The sequence below is a fragment of the Meles meles genome, chromosome 8 (genome assembly GCF_922984935.1).
Source record: "Meles meles chromosome 8, mMelMel3.1 paternal haplotype, whole genome shotgun sequence".
Taxonomy (NCBI): domain Eukaryota; kingdom Metazoa; phylum Chordata; class Mammalia; order Carnivora; family Mustelidae; genus Meles; species Meles meles.
In genome coordinates this window covers 19993711-20009974 of record NC_060073.1, presented here as the reverse complement: position 1 = coordinate 20009974, position 16264 = coordinate 19993711, and the positions used below count along the sequence as shown (strand labels likewise).

The 16264-nt window shown below is 52.5% G+C and overlaps 1 long non-coding RNA gene across 1 annotated transcript; it reads left to right on the top strand.

Moving 5' to 3' along the window:
* The first annotated feature begins 1232 nt into the window (after window positions 1–1232).
* LOC123948012 lies at window positions 1233–13691 on the top strand. The gene is made up of 3 exons (XR_006819906.1): window positions 1233–1773; window positions 2961–3072; window positions 13462–13691. It is a non-coding gene; the product is annotated as an uncharacterized LOC123948012 (long non-coding RNA).
* Window positions 13692–16264: the final 2573 nt, after the last annotated feature.

The window sequence follows — 16264 nt, the reverse complement described above, 5'->3', positions numbered from 1 at the left end:
GAGAGCCAAAAATTGAGTAGGTGAGGAAGGGCAGAAAGTTGTATCAGGCCAAGAGAACAAGCTGTGCAAAGACCCTGGGGCTGGAGGGTGTGCACAGGGTCTGGGAACTGAGACCCCAGTGTGGCTAGAGCAAAGGGAAAAAGGACTGGAGTTGGAGATAATGGGGGTGGGGCATGTGCACAGACCATGCCGGGCTCCAGGGCCATCTTGAAAGTCCGGTCTTTACCCTATGAGGAAAGCAACAGAGGAAGCTTTGGGTCCCGGAGAGACTTCTTTTCCATAGATAGCAGAACAGGGAAGGCATTCCTGTCAGAGGTGACTCATATCTTGAGTTGTGGAGAATGAGTAAGAGGAAGCCAATTGGGGAAGGAGAAGGAGGGAGTGAGGTGCAAATTCCCTGGAGAGGGACCAAGAGCAATAAAGAAACCGAGGACCTTCCATAGAGTGGGTAGACCCAGGACTACCTCCAGACATGTTCAAAAATGGCAGACAAGAGTGTCCGTGAAGACAGAGGGTTTGAGGTCCCGGGCTGGGCAGCCAACCTCAAGCCGGGAGAGACATAGCCAGACATGGGTTGTAGGTGGCAGGCTCTCGTAGTGCGTGGAGGACGGATGTGAAGGAGGCTGGGGTGCAGAGAAGGAGACCTTTGAGAGGAATATGTCAATAGCGCAAACCAGGATGGCTGGAACTACGAAGCCATCCCCGAAGAAGTGGAGAGTGCCCCGAGAGGTATTTAGGAGGGAAGGTGAGACTTATAGGACGATGGGTGGGTGGGGGCGCACCGCCGTCCTAGGCAATAATGGGGACAAGGCTCGGTGAGTTGGAGGTGCGTGCTGGGCAAGTCTACTGGAACCTTCTAGCGAGCAACGGGATGGGGGCGCCGGGGGCCGCAAGCTGGGACCTGAGGCGCCTCCTGGGGGCGGCTGCTGACCACTCCCAGCAAAGGAGCTGGTTCGGAAGGAGGGCAGAGGAAGAAGAAAGTGAGCAGGTCTCTCCGGGACGACGAGGAATGGGACTGGGGCGGGCGGGGGAAGAGAAAGGTGGGAGGGGGAGGACCACGCAGACGCTGAGCGGCCGCGGGGAGACCAACCCCGTGCCGGCTGGGCGGACCTGGCATTGGCCTCCGCGGCCTCCCCGCGGGGTGCGGGCGGAGCCCGATGGCGCACCGCGCGGGCAGGCGCGGGGAACAGCCTACCCCGGCCGCGGACTCCCCGCAGCTCCCGGGGCTGCCTCGGCCGACGCCGCCGAAGACAGCAAGGCACCGCGCGGCCGCGGACATCTGCAGCCGGGCGGCCACCCAGGCCACCCCGGCCACCCTCCGCCCCCAACCCAGGCTCCCCGCGTGCCCAGGCCGCGCCTCCCCAGCGCCGGGACCTGGCGACGTCACTGCGGCTCTGACGCGCGCTAATGGAGGCACGGGCGGAGGCGACGCGGCGCGGGTGTCCCCCGGGGAGGTCCCGGTCCTTGCAGCCCGCGGCCGCGTCCTTGGCCCTCCTCCAGGGGAACCTCGATTTTTCCAATCTCAGGAAGGCCGGCTGTCCTTCGGCTACTGATAAGGACGCGACCGCATGGTAAAGATTTTAACAATGCCCGGAAAGAAATAGCCGGACCCAAGAAAGAGACTAATAATAGCAGCCCGCTAGAGTTCTGCTCGTGTGCTCAGCGCTCTTAAGAACAATAATAACGACAACAACCATAAGAGCCACCATTTATTGAGCGTTTACTCTGTGCCAGGCACTGTGTTAAGCGTTTTGCAGGCAACAACCCTCAGAGGTAAGTACCATTATTATCCCTATTTTAAGGAAATTGGGGCACGGAGAGGTTAAGTAATTTGCCCCAGGCACACAGCTAGCTGATGTCAGTGCCGGAATTCCAACCCAGGCTGTCTGATCCCATGTAATCCTCATGTCAACCCATAAGGTCGGGATCATTCTCTCCATCTTAAAGATGAGGAAATTAAGGCACATGGAAATTTAAGTACCTTGCCCAAGGTCACCTAGCTGGAAAATGGATGAGGCAGAAAGCGAGCCCAGGGCTCCTCTCTGTCCGCAGAACCCGCGGTCTTGGCCATAGGCGATGCCACTTCCAAACCACCTCTGACAGCCCAGTAGGCTTTGGCCCTGGGTCCCAAGAGGCGCAGCCTCTGCGGGGTTTGGGTGGGTTCCCGCAGCCTCCGATCCCCGGGTGAATCGGACGTTTCCGAGCATCGTTTCTGCTCAGGCCGCAGGCGTCTGATAGGGACGTGTCTCCCAGAATCCGGTGAGGACCTGGCGGTGCTGTCCTCAGAAGGGATGCAGCCGGGGCGGAGGCTGCGAGAGGGATCCCTGGTCCCACCTGCAGAGCGGCTGGGTTGCCGACTTGCTCTGCGCGGCCGGCAGAGGGCGCTGTCGCACGCGCTTCGGGTCCCATGGTCACCAAACCCCGGGGCCGGCAGCCTGGGCCCAGCGGACGCTTGGACTCAGAACTCCTCAAGTGGGAAGCTTTCTTACCTGGCGATTGTCACCCCTCTGGCCCCTCATCTCAGCCCTGGGCCTGCTTTCCCTGATTACTCTCCCCCATTTTCTGTGGTTCTGCTATCCCACCCTGGGCCTTCAAGGCTTCCCCAAGTCCCTGCCCCGCTGATTTGGTGGGCTCTTGCTGAAAGGCAAGAACACTGATTTCACTCCATTAAAAGGCTCACGCGTTTGCAAGGTCAGTCTCGGTTTTGTTCCCCCTTCTCACGGGCCCTTTGGTGATGTAAAATGGGGATAAATCATCGACTTGGAATAGATAACTGATTTTCTTCTCCAAACCCAGGAGGAGGGGCTTGTTTAAGGAAGGAGCAGATTGGTTGAAAGGATCTGTTTTTAATAGCTACTGTGTCTTAAGAGCCTGTTTTGTGCTGAGCCCTTTATGTGTCTTGACTCCTCAATCCTCATGACAACCCTGGGAGAAGTATACCAGTATTCTCCTTTTGATAGAAGAGGCCACAAGACTGATAAATGGTGGTCCGGCCAACCGCCAGGAGGATCCAACTTTAAAGCCATGTTCCCATCCCCAGAATGTACAAGCTGATCCAACTGAACAGAAGAGGTAAGATACAAACCGAGCAAAATCAACCCAAAATCTACTCCAGGAGTGCTTAGAAATACCACATGTGAATTAGGGGCTTTCAATTGCTCCCTCAAATGTCTGAAAAAGAAAAAGAAAACCTAAGGGCGCAATGAGAGGAGAATTGGAATAAGGCTTGTAGCTTTCACTTGGAAGAGCATCACTTTCTATGACTGCACTCCGAGGAAATAAAGGTGGTTCTAGGAAAATCTGAAAAATATGAGAAGGGGGAAAATGCCTTCTGTGGTTTTTTTTACTTTAACCAAGACTCATTTAGCTATTTGTGTTTTATTTTTAAATTAACGTAGCTTTCCCCACCCTTTAAATTGGCACATAAATAGCAAAAACAGAAGGAAGGCCAGCTACAAACTTCAAACTTGGTGGGTTTCTCAGGAAGGAGATGCATGACTTGAAATGGAAATGAGGACTGAATGAGGTGCTTTAAACATTTGAAAGACAGACTTTCCACAAGGAATTTAGATCATAAACCCTTAGAACGGGAGCTTTGTCTGGGTTTGGGCTCTGTATAGTGTCTAGAATCGGTGAGTGCCCGAGAAATGTGGAAAACGAATCACACTTTTGGTGTATGTCTGCATCATCTAACCATCTGGGCCACCACTTTGCTTATGGTTTTAGAGTGTGGCTTCTAGGGGATTTTCCTGTCCCCTGGGTCTTAGTCACACACACACCCTGCCTCAGACCCCTTATTTTCCCAGAAGTTCGCTCTGGGAATCGAGTCAAGGCAATTGTTATTGATGATGATGTCACTAGGCTTGGTTAAATACAATGACTGCTCAGCTCTGGAATCACCAACTGGAGTCCTTTCCAAACAGGGAAAGCGAGGCAGAAGGGACCTCGGGAGACTTGTCACTTCACAGTTCTGAGTCTCTTGCCCTATGTCTTTGAACTACAAGGACTCCCCTCTTGCCCAACACAGAAGAACCCTGAGCATCCCAGGAGGCTTCTTACAAAATTCTTGGACTTCTCTGACCTTACCTCTCTCTGCTCCTTCCCTCATTTTTTCAGGGCATTCATTCTAGAAACATGCATTGACAGCCCACTGTGTGTAAGCGTTGTGGATGCAGCAGAGAAGCTAACATGAGCTCACAAGCTTACTTTCACCAGTTCCTACCCAGCTTCTGGCCTCATGGCTCCAACTTTCATGCCCCACAGTAGTCAATGACTTGCTTCTCTAAGTGGGGACTATTACTCAGGCATATCTGACTTTCTGGATAGCTCCAGGAGGCCACACTCTGTGACCCCAGGATACCACCTTGGTGACATCCATTGGGCAGGAGGTTTGGGCCCTGAGATATACCCTCAGAAGCAGGGCCTGGAAACATACTTGCCCATACTCCTTCCTACCCTTCCCCAGCTGGCATGACTTCAGCTCATATGATCATTGTGGACGACCTTAAGAGCTTGGGCCATATGTATGAAGCATCGGTTACATCAACAACAAATCCCATAGTGCCATAATACCCAACTGTTCAAAGGACAGTGTTGGCTTAAACAAACTACGGTGATGGGCTGGCAAGTGGATGTCTTTCAGGTCATTTTGTTATCGAACCTTGGGATTGACTGATTCAAAATAATGAGGGGAAGGAAGAACACTAGCCCTATTTTAGCTTTCCAGATTATTCAGATGGAATAGATTTTCAACATCAACACCCTAGTAAAGACAGAATGCTTAAGGTATACATTGTCAGTTTTTGTCTTTTTGGAAAATCCATTAATACTCAATGACTTGGTCCTCACCCATTCCAAAAAAAAGAGTGTTGAACCCCAGGGTTCAGGTGATCTCCCTGGGAATCCCTTTAGAGAGTAGACTCCAAATCATATTCATTCTTCTTGAATTCCCCCCCCCCCCCCCCCCCCCCCCCCCCCCCCCCGCCCAAGACTGTCCCCTCCCTGCTAGCTAGCTACAGCATCATTTTCTCTCCCCTTGAGGAAGGCAGAGGCCCAGAGATCAGAACGATGCGGGAGTAGTGAGGAAAACTTTCCCTTACCTGAGTTGCAGAGCCACTTGAAATCTAGACAACTGTTACATTAGTGCTGTGTCTGTGTGAGTTCGGGGTTGTGCATTTTCCGGCTGATGTCCAAAACGTCCATAACACAGGGGCCTGAGAGACTCTAAAACGAAGGCCCGTCTATGAAGGACGTGTGTCCACCCGCCAAGTTCTTGGTGGTCAGTGTCTGCACGTCCAGCAGCTGGGGTGAAGAGCTTTGGAACCACTAAACATTCCTGCTGGGATTTTTCCAAGCCCTTTTGGGAACCGGCAACAGCGCTTGTCTGGGGAAATTAGTTTTGCACTTTCACAGAGTGAGAAATTCCTCAGGGGCATTCTTGTACTTGGGAAGAGAAATCCAACCCAGCTCATTCCTTCAGGGCTCATGCCATTAATAAAATAGGCCGAGTCCGTTCGGTCGGTCCAGCCTGCGGCTGTGGAGTGCAGGCAGAAGCCGTGGGGTTCAAACGACTTTCACCTGTGGCTAAAGCCCTCCCCCGACTGGCGCAAACTTGAGGTTTCAGGGGATCGTGTTACCAGCGTGTAAACCCCGTGAGTGACAGCCAACGCTCCCACTCGACCAGAGAGGACCTCAAACCCTTGCTATCTTCCTAGAAACCCTGGCGGCCCGGCGGGCTGCTTGCTGTCTGATGCAACAGTTTGCAACGCTCGGTTCTGGGAGCCCAGCCTGCCGCTGGGCGCTAGGCGCCCTGCTGACGCGCATGCGCGGGCTGAGGCCCGGCCGGGCGGGGCGGGGAAGAAGCTTTTCACCAGATGTGCGGGGAGGGGGGGGGGGCGGGGCGCGGGAGGGCAGGGAGACCTTTGGCAGCTCACGCCGGCGATCTGAGCTTAATTAAACTTCTCCCGAGGCATTGGCTGACTGATTGACCCAGTGATCCAAAAAAATCAGAGAGGCCTGAATCGCCCTGAACGCGACGGGAGAGAGAAGTTGGGGAGTTGGCTTTCGGTTTTTAGAGCTGGGCCTTTGGATTCTGCCTGCCATCCCCCACCCCAGCCCCACCAGCCACAAATCTATCCGGGTTCCAAGACATTGGGGCGTCAGGCCTCGCTTGTCTGTGCCCTCCTACCAATTTCTCAAAAAGGGAACAGCAGTGGTTGGGGGGGGGGCTGGAGGGGGGAGGACGACGTTCTGATAGTGTCTTGATCAGTATCTTCCTGCCTCATTTCTCCACCCATGTGCCTTAGAAGGTTTTTTTTTTTTTAAGATTTTATTTATTTATTTGACAGACAGAGATCACAAGTAGGCAGAGAGAGAGAGAGAGAGAGGGAAGCAGGCTCCCTGCCGAGCAGAGAGCCCGATGCGGGACTCGATCCCAGGACCCTGGGATCATGACCTGAGCCGAAGGCAGTGGCTCAACCCACTGAGCCACCCAGGCACCCCGCCTTAGAAGGTTTTATTGGCAGAAAGCAGCATGGATTATTTTCCAATTTTTTCAGCCATTCAGGTATTGCCTGCATGGTTTTCTTCCATACCCACATTCCATCTATATTATATATTTTTAATTGACTTCTTTTATTAACTCTCCTTATTCTCTAAATTAACTTTAAATCGATTCCCTTTTTCTACATAGCCTTGCCCTAAGCAATAACATTAGCGAAACCACAGTTTGACATGTTAGTCATATATTTTAATACACTTGAAAATAAATTCAGAACTGTTCAATTTTTTTAAAAAAATGTATATGTTAGCTAAAAAGTTTCTTGCCTACTGTATTTGGAGGAAAAACTCCAGAGGTAATAAAAAAAAAAATAGCTAACATATGTTGCGTAATTGCCAGTATCCCAGGCACTGGACTAAGCCCTTTATTCTCTGGCCTTATGACACCTGAGAAGTGGTGCTGTGAGAAGGTTTGGGTCCTGATACATACCCTTCCATTTTTACAAAGGGAAAATGGGAGGCACGCAGAAGGGAAATACCTTTGCAGAAGATCACAGAGCCAGGATGCAAATCCTTACTAGCCTCACTCTAGAGCCTCTACTGCTGGCCTCTCTGAAACAGCCAAGTGAGTGACCTTTGGAGATCACCCAGGGGTTAGTATAGTCTGAACTTGAACCTAAGTCAGTCTGACTCCAGAGCTGAGCTTTTAACTACTGTATGGAACTCTTCCCTATTTCCCCAAATTCACCTCATACAGCCTTTTAAAATCTGTCTGCCTCCTTTGGAATTCAAAAGGTGCTTCCAAGTTCTTTCTTTCCTCGCCCTCTACATCCCCACCCCCCTCCCACCCCTGTAGGTAGGACGGATGTTCTCTTTGAACGGTTTCCTTCTCTCCTCTGAACTAAAAGCAACCCACAAATCTCTCGTGATATCCATGAGAATCCCTACTTTAAAAGTCCTACCCACTCTTCTCCACGGACCATGGAAGTTCCATCTACCAGCATGGTGAAACTACGTTTCCCAGACTGCTATTCTCACCTGGAAAGAGAACAGAAATCCTATGTCCAACCATGTGGCTCCTATTTTGGGGCTGGAAAATCTGGTCACTAGCTTGGATGAAGATTGGTATGCCCATAGACTAATTTTTCTGGCCCCAGGCAGACATGAATTTCCCAGGCCTCGGTGATGGGGCAAGTTATTTCAGAAACAAAACCTTCAATTAGAGGCATAAATGAAGACTTGGCATAAGACTTCTAGAAGATGGCTGACCCCTGCCCAGGAGGTATATTTTCTTTTCTGCGACTGCCCTTACCACCACCACCCCTTCCCTCTCTTCACTTCCTCTTCCTTCCCTTTCTTCCAGATTCTTCTTTTAATTGTACCATTGTGCCACTCCCTTGTCCCCCCCTCAGCCCCCATGCCCACACCCACTCTTTAACTGTTTAGTATAAAATCCAGCCCACCAGACTGAGGTTTTCTTCGACCCAAATGTTATTTTCAGAAGGAGCCATTGAGGTTGGGGTGTAATTGCAGCGTTGGGCCTGTGCAAGCCAAGCTGAAAATAATCAGTGAGGCAGATGGGGTGGGAAGAGAGTGTGGTGGCCGCTTCCACCAAAGAGTGAGAGAAACCCAATGGAGTGAGTCAGAAAGGGGCGAGTGCCAGGCTGGTCTGCTGGGCTTAAGGCCGGGAGTTCAGTTAAGGGGAAACTGCCCAAGGTTTTGGGACCTTTGACTGAGGCCCGATCCAAGGTGGTTCCTGGCCACACATCACAAGTCCATATTTCTTATGACAGCCGCTAAGTTTCTCTTGCTCTCATTCAGTTGGGCTGTAGCAACCAGCAGGCCAGATGGGAACTTAACCATCCGGTTGGCTCCCCAGTCTCTAGAGCGGGATTTCTCAGCGTCAGCACGATTGGCATGTTGGGCTGCATAAGTCTTGGTTGTGGGGGGCTGTCTGGTGCCCCGTAGAATGTTTAGCAAGATCCCTGGCCTCTACCCTCTAGATGCTAGTCACACACACACATACACACACATGAGTCATGACTATCAAAAATGTCTCTAGACACGCCAAATGTCCTTGGGAGGCAAAAATTGGTTCCTAATTGAGAACCACTGGTCTGCAGTGATCCAGGTCTTCAACTAGATCACACCACCTGTCCCCACGGTGGCCTCATTGCCTTGCATCACATCTCAATGGGCCATGATAAAAAACTAACAGCCAACTCTTATTTCCAATGACAAGTGTTGAATACTTCGAGCGTGAGTGCCTAGGGGGTGCCAGACACTATGCACTGTTGAGCAGGAAGGGGCAAACAGACAGACCTGGCCCCTGTCTTTATAGATCTGACAGGCTGAGTCAGGGGAGACAGACATTCAACAACCCCGAGCTCGAGGCACATAAAGAGAAGAAATGGCGGCATACCATAAGATCATCAAAGAGGGTTTGTCGCATGGGTGGGGTGGGGGAAGGGGGTCAAGAAGGGCTCTTGGAGGGAATGAGGAATGAGCCAGCTGGACCTTTGAGGGTGAGGGAACGTTTTGTGGAGTAGGGACAGAGTGTTCAGAAGCCCTGAGTTAAGAGAGAATGTCATGGGGTGCCTGGGTGGCTCAGTGGTTTAAGCCTCTGCCTTCGGCTCAGGTCATGATCTCAGGGTCCTGGGATCGAGCCCTGCATCGGGCTCTCTGCTCAGTGGGGAGCCTGTTTCTCCCTCTCTCTCTGCCTGCCTCTCTGCCTACTTGTGACCTCTCTCTCTGTCAAATAAATAAATAAAATATTTAAAAAAAAAAAAGAGAGAGAGAGAGAATGTCATACATCCAAGGATCCCAAAGGAGCCTGTCATGAACCAGGCTTCAGATGGTGGGAAGTCGTCCTCTCCTCTCACCCCCGAACTTACTTCTCTTGTGTTCCTTCTCCGGGTTTCTAGTACAAGCATATACACTTAGGATCGTGTCTAACCATAGTTAACCCCCCACCTTGTTCCCGCTCAATCCCCTCCGTCACTCAGCTACCAAGTTCTGTCAGTCCTACCCCCAGACTCCCTGTCATCTAGCTCCTTGTCACCATTCCCAGCACCACAACCCCGACGCAGGCTCTCCTCATTACTCAGCCGAATTTATGAAATAGCTTCCTAACGAGTCATCCTCCCGTCTCTACCTCTGAGAAGGACAGAGACAAAGCCCACATCTCTGCTGGGTTAAAAAACCATGCATGGCCTCCAGAGGCCTGTCAGACAGGCTGCTTCTTCCAGTGACTTTCGTGACTTTCGGGTTCTCTTCGTTCCCGGCTCCCAGCATACCTCCCTCCCACTCTCCAGCCACACGAGACGCCAAGCCACACCCTGCGCGCCCCCATGGCTCTGCGAGTTTGCCGTTCTCTTTGTCAGAATCGTCCTTCCCCAGCCAAAGTCATTTGGGGAATTCCCACCTATCCTTTGAGACCCAGACAAAATGAACTCATTATACTCCCCCACCCCTTCTTAGAAGCCTTCTCTTAATTCTCCCCTCTGTTTTCATTGGGATTTATATATAGCTGCTAGTTTACCATTTGTCACGTTGACCCATAGTTATCTGATTGAAGACATCCCTTCCCCCACCCAGAGGCAGAGGGCCTCCAAGCCAGGTCATGCAGTGTTCACTGCTGGTTGGCTACCCAACACCCACTCTCTCCCTTCCTAAAAGAAGCCAAAGAAATGCAAGGCACAGTGTCTTATTTAGCGTCCAAGCTAAACCGCTCTAACAAACAGACCCAGAGTCCAGAGGCAAGCCCGTGTGCCTCAGTGGAAGCTGACCGACCCCATGCCCGGCGCCAGGGGTCGGCCCACTGCCCCTTCCAAGAATTAGTTCAAGAACTTGGGCCTAAACTAAATCTGGTTTCCCAATATCAACAGTGCCCTTCTATAATAACAGGACTCCTGAGTTTTGGCTAAGCAGGTGGCTGGCTCGTAAGAGCTCCATTTCCCAGCGTCCCTTGTAGCTTGAGGTGGCCTTGAGTTAAAGTCTCACCACAGACTGTGGGCAGAAATGACTGTACCACTTCTAGGCTGTGCCCTCAAAAGGATTGTGCGTGTGGTTCCCTGACCCTTCCTCAACCCTTCCCCCTGACTAGGAGATGATGGAAATTAAAACAGTCTGCTGGGGCGCTCAGTGGGTTAAGCCTCTGCCTTCGGCTCAGGTCATAATCTCAGGGCCCTGGGATCAAGGCCTGCACTGAGCTCTCTGCTCAGCAGGGAGCCTGCTTCCCTCTCTCTCTGCCTGCCTCTCTGCCTACTTGTGATCTCTCTCTCTGTGTCAAATAAATAAATAAATAAATAAATAAATAAATAAAGCCTGCGATCTCCCTGGACAGAGGGAGGGAAGGCACATTTGGAGGATGGCGGAGTCCTTTTCTCAGTCTTGGATGACTTCTCTCTGAACTCTTACAGGATATCAAAGTGACATAAATTTCTATTTTGCTTACTCTTCTGGATTTGAAGTCTCTTTATTAAAGCGACTTTTCCCATGCTCTGCAAAATACACAGCGCCTGGCTTCCCCAGGCTTCAGGGACTCGTTCAAGACAAGCCCTGGGACCCAGTTAGGGCCAGTGAGACAGAAGGCAAGGTTTTTCTCTGGGGGGCCGGTTCTGGGAAAGAGCTCTCCTGTTGTTATGAGAGAGATCATGGAGCGACCTTCTCTCTCTTCCTCTGGACATTGCTGGGCCTGGAACGATGGCAGTCCTCTTGCTACCGGCCTAAAAATGGGGCCACACCTGAGGGGAGAGCTGAGAGAATGGCAGAAAAATGGAGTCAGAGTTTCTGGACTGAACAACCCTGCACCCGCTGTCATAGTTGGCTTGCCATAACAGGCTATCACAGATCTGGGGGCTTGAACAACAGAGATTTGTTTTCTCACAATTCTGGAGGCTGCAAGTCCAAGATCAAGGTCCATCAGGGGCAGTTTCTGGTGAGGCCTGTCTTCCTGGCTTGTAGACAGACACCTTCTCTCTGTGTCCTCCCTCTGTGAGCTGTGTGTGTGTGTGTGTGTGTGTGTGTGTGTGTGTGTGTGTGTAAAAATCCAGCGCTGGCGTCTCTTTCTTCTCTCTTTTTTTTTTTTTTTAAAGATTTTATTTATTTATTTGACACAGACAGATCACAAGTAGGCAGAGAGGCAGGCAGAGAGAGAGGAGGAAGCAGGCTCCCTGCAGGCTCCCTGCGGAGCAGAGAGCCCGATGCGGGGCTCGATCCCAGGACCCTGAGATCATGACCGAAGGCAGCGGCTTAATCCACTGAGCCACCCAGGCGCCCCTCTCTTTCTTCTCTTTTAAAAGGACACCAGTCCTATTTGGATTCGGCTCCATCCTTGTGACCTTATTTAACCTCCATTACCTCCTTAAAGGCCTTGTCTCCAGATACAGTCACACTGAGGGTTAAGGCTTCGACATACCGAATTTGGGGGTTGGGGGACCATTCAGTCCATAACACTCACCCTGCCTCTGGGCCTCCGGTTAGGTGAGCTGACAAATACCTTTTGTCTAAGCCAGCTTGCGTTGGTTTTCTGTCACATCTTACCGTATGGAGTCTCACTCCTCTTCTCATCCCTGCTGGGCCTCACACAGGAGTCAACAATCACTAGTGGAATGAACGCCCTATTGTTTTTTTTCTTCTCTTACCTGTAATGACTAACCACCCCCCACCCCGCACAGAAGCTCTAAGCCCTTCTCTTTCTCTCTGCCCCAGCTTAAACACCTAAAGTAGTCATGTGGACCTCATCTCTAGTAAATTCTTTTCAGAACCTCCCCCCTAGCTACTTATATAGGGAGCTGAGGGTTTGACTATAAAATGAGAGAGTTGGATTAGCTACATCTAGTCCCTTGTCCTGCTCTCATGTCCCATGGCTCTGCCTGAGGCTCGTTCTGAAGGAGTCATTCCGTTCTCAGACCGAAGATCCATCTAGCACAAGCCACATAACACTCCTGTGGTCCCCCAGGAGGCCCCTTCCAGCACCAACTATCTAGGGTTCTGTTCGACATCTTTGCAAGCTCTGAAGACCCACGACACTATAATACACTGCACAACTCAAGAAATTTTTGACTGGCTGCTAGACTTCCAGCCAAGCACAAAAGATAAAGGCTTAGGGAGGGCCTAGACCATTCCAACATTGTCCTTCCGGATGAGACCAGAAACACAGACAGGTGGCAGGAAGGGGGCCTTGAAAAGCTCAGACATTCAGTAGGTCTTGCCACAAGGATACTCAGCTTCCTGCACCCAAAGCCCAAGCCTCCAGACTGCCATTAGTGCCGCACAAAATGGGACCGCAGGCCAGTTCCGGGCAAAACATCTCCTCCTTCCAGCCATGAGAACTCAGTGAGACCGGGGAGAGAGCTGTCCCGTTCCTTAGCCCCCCGGAATGTGGGAGACTTAGCTCTCAAGGAAAATGACCAGCAATGGACCCTGGCGGCCAGGACCTTGAGAGTCCGGAGGTGCTCCCTCCCGAGTCTGCAGTGACTCTCAACCGTTCCTTCCCATGCTTTTTGAAGTTGCCATTTATAGGACACTCACTGAGAGCAAGTCCTGTGCTCAGCACTCTACCTGCATTAGCTTTTTTTTTTTTTTTAAGATTTAATTAATTTATTTGACAGACAGAGATCACAAGTAGGCAGAGAGAGGAAGGGAAACAGGCTCTCCACTGAGCAGAGAGCCCCATGCGGGGCTCGATCCTAGGACCCTGGGATCATGACCTGAGCCGAAGGCAGAGGCCTTAACTCACTGAGCCACCCAGGCGCCCCTGCATTAGCTTATTTTACCTTCGTAGCAGCTCTGCAGGGATGTATTGTTGCTGGTCCCATTTTGCAGATAAGCAGACTGAGGCGGAGAGAGGCGAGATCACTTGCTTGGAGCCTGTAAGCCACAGAGCTGGATCTGACCTCAGGTTCTTAACCAGAGTGTCTGGTGGGAGACTCTAGGCAGCATCTTCTCTGCGTCTTCTAGGTTGGACAGGCAAGGGGAGAACGGCAGTCACTGGAGTGAAGGACAAGGCGGACGAAGACCACCCGGCAGTCCCAGTCAGACACAAGGAGGGTGGCCGGCTCCATGGGACCCAACCAGCAGCAAATAGAGGTCTTCTTTGTAAGGGGGAGTATGGTCGTCAGCATCAGGAGCCTGCCTACCCGCCACCTCGCAGGAGCCCTACAGCGGCTTGGGGCTGGCCACGGGAGCAGGACATCACCTTAGAAAGGTCTGGGTCCTGCTTGCTTGTTTGTTGTTCGCTATCGCATCTGTTCCTTACCTTTCTCTGTTCTGCTCAACATCTCAGAGGGCAAGTGACACATGCCAGACTTCTCTGCCAACGGGTTTCTGACTGGGTTCACCCAATGAAAGGTGCCAGAGGAAGGGGAGTGCGGGAAGAGGAGAGAAGTCCGGGTGTTACTCTGGACCCCCCGCCCCCCAGCTTTAGGCAGCACCTCCAGCCTCGGCCTCTCTGTGGGCAGCCCCAGCCCTGGGCTCTCTACCCACCCCTCTTTCCTTTGAGTTTCCTCCTCCCCACGGCCACGAACCCATGTGCCTCCCCACTCCCACACCCTCTTTCCGCACTTCCAGCCCAGACCGGGTCCTCACCTCCTACCCCAGCTGTGGATGGGGCAGTCTCCCTGGGCAGAGCAGCAGGGTCTTGGTCTGCTAGGGCCACTAGGACAAAAGACCACAAACTGGGTGGCTCAGAAACAGAAATGTCATTCTCCCAGTTCCCCAGGCCCAACGTCGCAAGATCAGGGTGCCAATATGGGTTGGCTTCTGGCGAGCCTTCTTTCGAGTCACACCCTGCCAATTCCTTGTCCTGTCCACAAGTGGTGGAAGGGCCAAGGGGCTCCATGGGGTCTCTTTCATAGGGCACTAATCCCAGTCAAAGGATTCCACCCTCATGACCAGATCATCTCTTAAAGGCCCAACTTCTAACCCCATCACATTGGGCATCAGGATATCAACACACGAATTTGACCACAAGAGGTCTGAATTCAGGAGGCAGGCAACTCCTAAGCGTGAGGGGGAGTCGAAGCCACTTACCCTGCAAACCAGGCCACCAGTGAGCAGAACCGAGCAGTCCCCAGCAGGACACTGTGGACCCCAAACCAGGAGCTCTGTCACCCGACGGGGTCCGGACATGCAGAATGTCTTCCTGCCCAGCAGGCTCCGTTCGCCCACTCACGTCTTCCCAGCCTTGAGACAGACTCGGGTGGGCCACTGCCTCTGGGATGACCGAGTCACTTGACCCCTTTGGATCTCAGTGTCCTCGTCTGTGTTATGGGGACACTGGGGTCGGTAACCGGGAGCCATGTTCATCCTGGCGGCGAAGAACAGCGTGAGCAGCACTAGGAGAAAGAATTGTAAACGGTGAGGGTCTTGGAGAGCCGGGGCAGAAGAAACACAGCCATTGTGGGGCCATCAAACAGGGAAGCGACAGGATTAGGGGTAGTGCTGGTCTCCCCGCTTGAAGGACTGGGACCCATATCTTTGGTCCCTCAGACTTGACCGCAGTCCTCCCTCCGGCAGCTCCTCAGACGTGCTAGCTGACCCAGTCCTGAACAAGGGACTACTCCATGCCTAAGAAGGCAGTGGAGGAGGTCTGGGGCCTCCCCGGCCACTCCGGAGTGAAGACGGGATCCCTGAACGGGGTTGGGGGTGGGGGAGACAGAGGGCCACGCAAGTATCAGATGCTGCCACTGGGCGTTTGCCATCTGCCAGGCTCTGTGCACGACTCCCAGACACCACTGCGCACTCTTGGGCTTCCTGCTCCGGCCGCTAGAAGAGGAGGTGGGAGTCTGTTATCACCATCAACCAAAACATCCCCCCCATTCGATTAAGGCATGGAGCCTCAGAAAGGTTAAGAAAGCTGCCCAGTGTCACACAGCCAGAATGTGGTAGAACCACAGTGCCAACCAACTTGATCTGCTAGAAGCCTCCAGCCTCCCCAGGACGATTTCATGTCTCATCTCTCTGGCATTGAGAGGGCAATGGCCCTGGCATTTAAGTCCAAGCGATCTATAGAAACGGGTCACTTGCAGAACCTGCCCGTCACCCAGTGTGGGGCTCCGGGCCTGTCCCATCTTTGGGGTGTGTGCCAGATGTCGGAGACAAGGCAATGGCCAAAAAGGATGGTCCACTGGGAGGTTGCCTCTGCTGATGCTTGTAGGAAGGCGTGCACGGTGTGTGTGTGTGTGCATGTGCACACGCATGTGGACACGCCAGCCTAACCTCCACATTGGTGCAGGAGAGAATCAGGGAGAACTCCACATTTTTTAGGTGAGGAGAGAAGGGCTGGGTGGCTCCACGGTCATCCCCATCTCTGTTCCCAGGGAAAGACTCTAATATTTTCCTGGAAAGCTGGCCACCAGCCTGGAGGCCGTGGGTCTCCACAAAGTCAAGAAGAAAGGACACTAATAAACTCTTCTCCAAAATCAGTTCCAACTTTATCGGCCCCTCTCACGGAGGGGGGGACTCACGCCAAGTGAGGACAGGCTGTCTCCGAGCACTTCATCCCCAGATGCCACTGCCTCCTGAAAATCAGCGTCTACATGACCCCACGCCTTGCCCGGGTCTCTGGGCAAAGCGGAATGGCTCCCTCGGAATCGCCCCATGGGACTCAGCCCAGCGTGGTGTGGGGAGCACGAACCTTGGGCTCATCTAAATCTCAGCCTGGACCTCAGTCCAGGAGCCATGAGGCCCGGGGCAGGGGACCCAATCCTTCTGAGCCATTTTCCTCTTCTGTAAAACAGAGGTAATAACCGTGGTCGTAAGT